The sequence below is a fragment of the Ambystoma mexicanum genome, chromosome 1p (genome assembly GCF_040938575.1).
Source record: "Ambystoma mexicanum isolate Mex_15411 chromosome 1p, UKY_AmexF1_1, whole genome shotgun sequence".
Classification (NCBI taxonomy): domain Eukaryota; kingdom Metazoa; phylum Chordata; class Amphibia; order Caudata; family Ambystomatidae; genus Ambystoma; species Ambystoma mexicanum.
This window is the reverse complement of record NC_090921.1, coordinates 18620586-18631250: the sequence shown is the minus strand read 5'-3', so window position 1 is coordinate 18631250 and position 10665 is coordinate 18620586.

Sequence of the window (10665 nt, the reverse complement as noted above, 5' to 3'; positions counted from 1 at the left end):
TTGATCGCCATCCATGCTTGGATCGTGGAGTAAATGTTAAGGAGGGCTTCTGTGTCTTGGGCATAGTCTCCAGTGAGGGGGAGGAGGACTTGTGTGTCATCGGCATAGTTGGTATAAGCTATGCCGAGAGAGTCCAGTAGGTCGAAGGGGGGTTTAGTGAAGAGGTTATATAGGGTCGGTGTGGTGCATGACCCTTGTGGGACTCCACAATTTATGGTGGTCGGAGGAGCATTGGCCTGGTCAGAGTACACCTTCATGGCCCGGCCTTCTAGAAAGGAGGTGATCCAAGAGGTTGCTTTAAGGGAGAAGTGGGCTGCATTAAAAAGGTGAGATGTGAGGATGTCATGGTCCACTAAGTCAAATGCCGCGGAGAGGTCGAGTAGCAGGAGGAGAGCAGGTTTGCCTGTGTCCATTATTTTGGTGATTTGATTTTTTAAATCTAGTAGGGCAGTTTCGGTCCCATGGCCTTTGCGAAAGCCCGATTGTCTTCTGCCTAGGATAGAGTGGGTCTCTATGTATTGCTGAATTTGGTTGTGGGCTGCTTGATCAAGGATTTTGAGGAGGAAGGGGGCGGTGGTGATGGGGCGATAGTTGCTGGGGGAGGTGGGATCTAAGGAGGGTTTTTTTAAGAGTGGGTGAACCCAAGCCTCTTTCAGGCAGTGAGGTACGGTTCCTGAGGAGAAGGAGGCATTGATGAAAGCTGTGATGATGGTTGTGAGGGCTTCTGAGCACTCTTTGATGATAGTGGGAGGGCATATGTCTCCCTTGCAAGTGGAAGGTTTGATGTTTTTGAGTAGAGCAGAGGTTTCTAGTTCTGTAACTTCTCTGAAGGCAAAGAGGGGTGTTTGCGGGTGAGTGTTGTGAGGGGGGAGAGAAGGAGGCGTGGCAGAGGTATTGAGTGCTTTACATTGGGATGCAATTTTGTCTTGAAGCGTTTTGACTTTATTTAGGAGGGCTGTCTGGATGCCTGTGCACCAAGCTTCATCCTTGATGATTTCGTCTGGGCTGGACTCGGGAGTGGTGAGTTCTTTGAAAATAGAGAATATTTCTTTGGTTTTGGAACTGGATTTGGTTATTCTTTGATTGTATGATTCAGATTTAGCTTCGAAGATGGCAATTTTGTAGGTCCGTGAGATTTCTTTGAACTCGTTGAGAGAGGATTGGTTGGGCGTAGACTGCCAGTTGGATAAGGCTTTGCGCTTCATGGTGCGCAAGACAGATAGTTCTTCTGAGAACCAAGAGTTGGAGTGCATGGATTTTTTTTCTTTTTTTGTCTTCCAACGGGGCAATAGAGTCAATGGCTTGGGTGAGGGCGTTGTTGTAGATGTTAGCAAGAGAGGTGGGATTTTGGATAAAGGGATGCTTGAGTTCAGGGATATCAAGAAGAGGAGCGAGATTGGTCGCTGTGAGCTTTTTGGAGCTTCTGACTTTGGCGTGGGGTGCATGAGTAAGGATTTTACGAGTGGGTGTGGTGGGGATGGAGAATTGGATGAGATGGTGATCTGTCCAGGGGAGGGCTGAGATGGAGGTGATGGATGATGAACAGTTATGATCTGCTACCCAGTCGATGGACCGACCTTTGCAGTGAGTAGGTTTGGTGATTTTGTGGATGAACCCCATGTTGGAAAGATCGTTGGCCAGGTGTGTGGCAGATTTGTCCTTGGGGTCATCTAAGCCAAGGTTAAGGTCACCAAGTAGAATGGTTTTGGTGGAGCTTTTCAGGTTGTTGCTAATGATTTGGAGGAGATGCTTTTGAACGTCCGGAGGAGAGCCTGGAGGTCTGTATGTGACTAAGAGGTTGATGGTGCAATTAATGGGGTGGAGGTCAGCGTTGTTGTCCCAGTGTTGGTTACACTGCCTAATGGCAAGTGAGTTTCTATAGATGAGGGCAACGCCCCCACCTTTAGAGGTTTTGCGGTCCTTCCTGAGGATGGTTTAGTCCTGTGGGAGGGCAAGGTGTAGGGATGGGTTGGATGCCTCATGGAGCCAAGTTTCGGATACTGCTAACATGTCTAGTTTGTGGGTGGTGATGAGGTCATTGATCTCTATGGCATGGGCATGGATGGAGCGTGCATTAATGAGGGCGCATTTAAGGAAGCGGTTGGTAGGTGGGGGTCCTGAGCGCTGGTGTTCGGTGAGAGCGAAGTGGTGGGAGCACTTGTGAGTGAAGGAGGGAGGGGTGCATGTATGAGCGCATGGGGGTGGAGGGTATGTGCGTGGGCTGGAGGGTGTGAGCGTAAAGATGTTGTATGGGTGCGATAGCTGAGCTTTTGGTTCCTACTGAAGGTAGATGGTGGAGAGCTGCGGAACATAAATGAGGGTTTGGTGCGGGTTCTTAGTCTGTAGCGCCTAAGAAGGTGTTCAGGAGGGTTGATAATGCAGTGGTTGAGAGTGGTGTGTGGTGATGCGGGTGGGGAGGAGTGAGGCATGATGGAGGGCGGTGGAGGGAGGTCTGGGTATGCAGGGAGCAAGCTGCAGATGGCCCAAAGAGAGAGAGTAATGAGCGAGATAGAGGAGAAGGAGAGGAGGGGTGTGGGCGCTGTGAGGTGGGTGGAAGGGGGATGCATTAGAGCACTGAGCTGGGTGGTGTTGTGCGGTACAGGGCTGGCACTAGGGGCAGAGGAACACAATGGCATGGCAACACAGTGGCAGGGCCCCTATAGGCTTGCAGAGGAACACAATGGCATGGCAACACAGTGGCAGGGCCCCTATAGGCTTGCAAAGGAACACAATGGCAATGGCTTCTCACACGCCTCCACGTGTGCTGCCGGGGCTATGCCTGGGCTTTTCACAGGCCTCCACGTGTGCTGCCGGGCTATGCCTGGGCTTCTCACACGCCTCCACATGTGCTTCAGGGCTATGCCTGGGGCTTCTCACATGCCTCCACATGTGCTGCCAGGCTATGCCTGGGGCTTCTCACACGCCTCCACGTGTGCTGCCGGGGCAATGCCTGGGCTTCTCACACGCCTCCACATGTGCTGCGGGGGCTATGCCAGGGGCTTCTCACATGCCTCCACATGTGCTGCCGGGCTGTGCCTGGGCTTCTCACACGCCTCCACATGTGCTGCCGGGCTATGCCTGGGCTTCTCACACACCTCCACGTGTGCTGCTGGGGCTATGCCTGGGCTTCTCACAGGCCTCCACGTGTGCTGCCGGGCTATGCCTGGGCTTCTCACACGCCTCCACATGTGCTTCAGTGCTATGCCTGGGGCTTCTCACACACCTCCACGTGTGCTGCCGGGCTATGCCTGGGGCTTCTCACACGCCTCCACGTGTGCTGCCAGGGCTATGCCTGGGCTTCTCACACGCCTCCACATGTGCTGCGGGGGCTATGCCAGGGGCTTCTCACATGCCTCCACATGTGCTGCCGGGCTGTGCCTGGGCTTCTCACACGCCTCCACATGTGCTGCTGCGCTATGCCTGGGGCTTCTCACACGCCTCCACGTGTGCTGCCGGGGCTATGCCTGGGCTTCTCACACGCCTCCACATGTGCTGCGGGGGCTATGCCAGGGGCTTCTCACATGCCTCCACATGTGCTGCCGGGCTGTGCCTGGGCTTCTCACATGCCTCCACATGTGCTTCAGGGCTATGCCTGGGGCTTCTCACACGCCTCCACATGTGCGGCCTGGCTGTGTCTGGGCTGCTGGCACGCCTACACATGTGCTGCAGGGGCTTCTCACACACCTCCACATGTGCTGCAGGGGCTATGCCTGGGGCTTCTCACGCCTCCACATGTGCTGCAGGGCCTATGCCTGGGGCTTCTCACACACCTCCACATGTGCTGCAGGGGCTATGCCTGGGCTGCTGACACGCCTCCACATGTGCTTCAGGGCTATGCCTGGGGCTTCTCACACGCCTCCACATGTGCTGCAGGGGCTTCTCACATGCCTCCACATGTGCTGCAGGGCTATGCCTGGGCCGCTGACACGCCTCCACATGTGCTTCAGGGCTATGCCTGGGGCTTCTCACACGCCTCCACATGTGCTGCCGGGCTATGCCTGGGCTTCTCACACGCCTCCACATGTGCTTCAGGGCTATGCCTGGGGCTTCTCACACGCCTCCACATTTGCTGCAGGGCCTATGCCTGGGTCTTCTCACACGCCTCCACATGTGCTGCCTGGCTATGCCTGGGCTGCTGACACGCCTCCACATGTGCTGCAGGGACTATGCCTGGGGCTTCTCACACGCCTCCACATGTGCTGCCGGGCATCTGTTTGGATTTAAATTGGACACCATTTTCCGTGATTATGGTGCATGGATCTGATATCCCTCTTTCATAAATACTAGGTCCATACTTACAGCTGTTGGAGACTGGATGAACTACAATTGGTTCAAATTAAACTGAGGTGATGGTGGTGGGTTATCCCCCTGATGCCTCACTTTGGGTGACTTCCTTCTGGCCCTCTTCCCTGGGATCCCTGGCGATCCCGGTAAAGAAAGTGAAAAACGTGGGTGTCGTTCCATCAGCATCACTCTATAGACCAACAAGTCACTGCTGTATGCCAGGCTGGTCACATCCAGTTGAAAATTCTGAGGAAGGTATTGCCTCCGATTCCTGCCCTACTGCGTCGCCCGGTGGTAGCAGCCATGGTCTTATCACGGATAGACTATTGCAACTCCTGTATCTGGCCCAACCTAAGGGCATGATTAAACGGTTGCAGCGGCTGCGAAATCTGGCCATACAGGTAGCCACTGGCACTCCTTTTGGAGCCCATATCTCTCCTGTGCTTCGGACTCTCCATTGGCTCCTGGTGGCTCAGCGGGTGGAGTTTAAGGCTTTATGTATAGTCCATCGCGCCCTCCACAATCAGGGGGTGGAATATCTCCAAGCCAAGTTCACCCACTACTACACCACCCGCAACCTCCGCTCAACTACTGCCGAACAACTTGTTGTGCCAAGATACAAACAGTGCTGGGTTGGCGGTCAGGCTTTTTCCATCGCCACAGCAGCTCTGTAGAATAACCTCCCATGTGCCAGCAGTGTATGAATAAGTGCGGAACACAGCCTACTGGTCCCAGTGAAGCCGTCGCTACTCAAAGTGTGTAAACCAGTGTGGGACACAATCTTCTCATCCCAGTGAAACGTTTGAATGCATATGAGTCTGAATACATAGAAGATACCGACCCTTGATACTGCACCACAGACTTCTTGCCTTTTCCCTTGTGCTTCCCCGCCCGCCAGGATACCGACCCCGGATACTGCACCACAAACTTCTTTGCATTTTTCCTTGTGTTTTCGCCACCCGCCATGATACTGACCCCAGACTTTGCACTACAGACTTCCTTTGCCTTACCTTACCCTCATTGCTTCCAACTCACTGACTCCTCCTACTTAAGAACTATTCCTTGGATACCTAAGACTGCTTTTCCTAGGCGTTCCGCGTGCCATCGGGTCTGGTGGCTACTGGGGACTTGAGACTTGCCACCCTAGGAATTAGGCATCCTAGTTTCGTCGGAAAAGCACAACCGCTCTGGGATTATGAACTTGCTGGACTTCATCTTTGCATCTCTTCACGACGCTAGTCAACCGGCCACTGGTAAGACCATAAACATTTTGTCCCTTGTTCACCTCACTATTATCGTACTCTGTTCCTCATCACGTTGTCTGTTACCTTGCAGGGGATACCTCCTCATCACAACAAATGCCTCTGCTGAATCCCAAGACAAGAGTTTCTGACTGCCCATTACTGGTCGGAAGCATCTTGCGGAGTTCCCTGGCCTTAGCCATACTTTTGCTGTTATTATAATTATAATTCTTATTCATTCCCTTCCCCACCCCAACGTCGACCCTCAACCTCGACGACGGCTGGAGAAGTCATCGACCGTCGACTGCTGCACGACGGATCTGGGCCTCGGAAGGCCGCTGGCCTCGGCCCGGGCCTAGTAGGGCAGGACAGACGGCCTATATTTGCCTGTACCATTGGGGATCTCCACACACAGTGACAGATCCTGAGAGGTGTCATCTGGTGTCCTTCTTCCAGATAATAGCTCTCTCTGGGTGTTTTTACTTACATCACCCACAGGCTGACATTGCCTTCAATTCTTCGGCTACACTATATGTCCAAAAGCCTACGGATTCTAACATCGAGGCTCGGGCAAATTACATAAAAAGATATGTTTTTAGTTTCCTCCTGAACACGGATAGGGACTCGATCTGTCGAAGAATTCCAAGAATGAGGACCAAGGAAGAGAAGCACCAATCACCCCAGGTTGTTTTGGTTATTCTCCCTGTTATGCCATTTAATGTTAAAACCGCTCCAGCACCTGCCCCAATCCAACACGTGTGTCCAGCTGAAACGGGAAGGTGACTGTTCATTGTGTTTTTTGGAAGAAGACTGGCAGAATGCATCATTTTATTTTTTGTGAGAGGAGACCCCCTTCACTGCCTTGCCATCCATTTCTATCGTGTGTGCATGCATTACTGGGGCTCACTGCTTTCTCTCCTGAATTGCCTTTGTTTAGGCCATTCCAAGATGGCGGACCGCATGAAGGCACTAGAGTGCCTTGGGAGTCCCCTTGAGGAAGGCCTATCATTGGTTCAGCCCCTCATATCCTGGGCCAATCACAGCCCACTGCCAAATACCCCACTCCTAATGCTCCTGTCTGAGCCTGTCCGGGCCGAGTATGGACAGGCAGCATGTTGGATACAGCCAATAAAATTGGCTGGGTATTCATGCTGACATCAAAACTTTCATACAAACTTGTGAGATATGTCAAAAGACCAACCCACACATTCCATTACCTGCCCCTTTGAACCCACTGGCAATTATAGAAGTCCCCTTCTCACAAATTGGCATGGACATAATAGGAAACCTGTAAAATATTTTTGACACAACACCCCTAGAACTGCCTTATTTTTTATTTGATAGTCTGCATCTGTCCCGGTCTTAGATATAGGTTTATATTAGGTGTTTTTCCAACCCACTTACAATGTTTTCATAGTTTTTTCATTGTTCAATAAACAACCTTGAACGGGGGCGTGGCTAGCAACGAAGCAATGCTGACGTGAGCCTTCTTTGCTCCCGCGGCCGCCTGCAAACATCCTGCTATTTTAGCCTGATATCGACTAAATATTAAAGCCCAAAATGATCACTGAGAACACCAGATATCCTGTGGCGTTAATAGCGAGCATAATCTGAGAAACCGTACATGTTTTGCAGTGAAAGTGACCTTCGGAGTACGGTCAGACGCCCAAAAGGAGAGAAACAAAATGCCCGCGAGGGAAGCTCCGAAACCGTGACCTGACGAGCAACTATGCAGTAAGCAGCAGGAACCCTACGCCGAGCCGATTGGTGAACGGGACGTCTCGCATGAGAGTCCGCAACATCCATACAACACTGGCGACAGTTTGAACCGCGACTCTGACCCTGTGGTGCCCTGCTGCCCAAGCGCAACTCACCCATGACACAGGTGTGATACGCCGACTGGCGAGGCTTGAAACTGCGGGTAACTCTGGGAAGAGTGCGGAGGGTCCTGGAGCCACGAAGCAGCAAACTCAACGACAGCAATACAGCTGCACGCACCCCTGGCCAACAACGCGGCAGTCCGGGTACGGTGCCGCGCTTTGCTTTGCCTGCCAAGCGCCCTGCAGGGGCCTCCGACACTGCACACAAGTGGGAATAAGCAGCCGAAGTGCAAGTAAGGAGAGCCTTTACACAGGCTCTAAACGCCACCATAAAATCAATTGAACTTTTTCTACTCCGGACGGAACGCTGCTCTTGCATGTGGGCCCTCCTAATCCACCACAGTTAGAGAACACTAAGCTACGGTGTCAGCACACAGCAGCACTACGCTGATGCTGCAAATATCCTGCAAGTATCCTGGTGTGCGCAACTATGACCCGATCATCGCTACATTGGTCGCTACCGAAGCCCGGACAAGTCTTGTCGAAGGAAAACAGAGCCCAGCAGTACACGGATCCTGGGCCTGCCCCTCTATGACCCGAACTCCAACGCAGGAGGTAAGCGTGAAGGATCCCGGTGCTGCAACAGGGTGCCTGGGTTGTCATGGGTGCAAGCAGTGTGCAGTTGAATCCATCAGGCATGACAGAGTCACAGGCATCTGTGTCAAAAACTGTCTATGTGCATCCCTGAACAGTACTGATTCAGCCCAGAAACGGGAACCACAGTGACACAAAGATTGCTTATCTAATTACACGGTGTCGCCAAAAAGCCCAAAAGCATAAAGGCATAAAGGCGGGAGAGCGGTTGACGCTCAGGTGTGGTGCCACCAGCTTTTACTAATAACGTATTACAAACATATTACTGGGCCAGCCAAATGGCAGTAGTGAACGACAAACGTCACAGGGATACCACACTACCGCACAATAGGGTGTCAGATTCAAATGTACAAGAGAGACCCATCATGAAATACCTCTACCGCGAGAGGGACCGATCAGCCGCTCCGACCATGATATCACACACAACACCAATTTGGACTGATACACATAAATACATTGGCTGGGATAAGAAGCGTAACCCCGCACAACCATTATGGGGCAATAGAAACCTCCACGGAGTGAATACACTACCAAAATGGCCCTCTTGGTCAAAGCTTGGAATACTAAAGATCGGTGATGTAGTTAAGGAGAATACGATAATACCGTTTGTAGATCTTGCCTCTAGCTTTAATCTCCCCCGCATGAATATTACCACTACATGCAGCTTAAGCATGCATTGCAAGCCCACCTTCCTGACATAATTGATATGCCTGATTATACTCCACTAGAACGCAACTTATTTCCAGAACCAATCAAACACAAAGTCACATCGACTATGTACAGTGCCATAACTTCTTTTGCTACCACTGAATTGGTGGGCCTTAAAAGCAAATGGGAGAGGGACATGTGTGCTATACTTCCGGGGGAGTGGGTAGCCGCACTGATGTTTCCCAGGGAATCGGCCATCTCATCCAGACTCAGGCTAATCCACCTGAAAATACTGCATATGATATACTATTCAAGGGTAGCATTATTTAAATGGGGTAGGATTACTAACCCATCTTGTTTGCGCTGCAAAAGTGAAGAAAGCACTTTCTTCCACATCCTCTGGGAGTGCACGCACTTTCAACAATACTGGCAGATGTGCTGTGATGAATTGTCAAGGGTCTTGGGCAAGGCGATCCATAGGGACCCGAAACAATTGCTGTTAGGGGTGGAAGATTATGGTGAGCTGTCAAGGTACGAAACATTGTTTATATCCACCACCACTGCACTGATTAAAAGGAACATAGTGCAGCTTTGGGGATCTGAGGTGACACCGACCTATGCACAATGGACTACAGATGTAGATATTTGTGTTGCAATGGAGAAAAAAAAAAGAGTATACACCGCTAGAGGCTGCCCTGAGAAAGCCCAAAGAATATGGCGGAAATGGGAAGATGCCCACTGAAATGATGTCTGTATTAGAAAGCCTAGTTGGCGTCCAGAGATGTGATGTGGGACTCAGGTTCATGTGATGCTGTTGAAGTAGAATGTAACCATGCGTGTTAAGAGACCTCACTTTATTTCACCTGAAGTGTGATTCTGATGATTAGTGGGTACGGGAAGGGATTGCTGGCTCTTTTGAAAGCCTGGTTTGCAAGTTGGTCACCTCTCCCACCTCCACCCTGACCATTGCTGCCATCTACTGACCTCCAGGCGCCACCTCCCGATTACTCTCGGAATGGGCTGACTTCTGCTCTTCTTTACTTTCTTCCCCCTCTAACCTTCTCCTCCTGGGTGATTTCAACATTCAGCTGGTTCCCCTGGCACTGCATCCATTCTATTTACTGACCTCTGACCTCTGCTCCTCGCTTTCCCTTTCCATTCTCCCTTCTGGGCCAACACAGCTGGACAAACTCTGGATGCCCTCATACACTCTAACCTCTATCTCTCTCTCCACCCCCACTAGTCACCCCTCTCTCTTGGTCTGACTACTCTCTCCTCTCCTCCCATCTGGGTCCCATCGGCCGCCTGACCGTCCCCACCTCCAAAATTCACACCAACCTTGTTCACTAACACCCACCCGATGAAATGAGTGGCAGCGGTTGCCTTCACCTCCACCTTCACCTCTGACTCTACCTCTGCCCTCAGCAACCTCCTTCTTTCCGTCACCAACACTCTTGACATTCTTGCCCCAGTCATGAGGGTCCGTCTGAAACCAGCCTCAAAGCGTAACACTTGGTACAACACTGGACTTGCAGCCCAGAAACGAAGGTGCAGGTCAGCAGAACGGAAGTGGCAAACCTCAGACGTATCCTCTGACAAACTGGCCTGTCGCCTGCTACAAAGGCAATACAGACTCGCCATCCGTGTAAAGAAAAGAGCCCACATGCACGGGTCTCCGGCGCATCCAATAACACGGCTGAACTTTTCAAAATCTGCAGAGAACTAGCCAACCCGTCCGCAGTCTCCTCCTCCCCTTCTCCTTCCCAGGCCCTCTGCAATGCACTGGCCTCACACTTTGCCACCAAAACTCAGGATGTTCTGACTACCCTTTGTACACTCCCTCACAACCCATCCCACTCCCCCCTCTACTCCACCACCCCTCACGCCTCCTTCCTCCTTTTCCTCCTTCTTTCCTGTCACACCTGAAAAAGTTACCAGAGTTGTCCACTCCATGAAGGTCTCTTTTAAACAGGTCTCTGCTTGCTCATCCAGGACCATCAAGGATAACATCGGCTCTC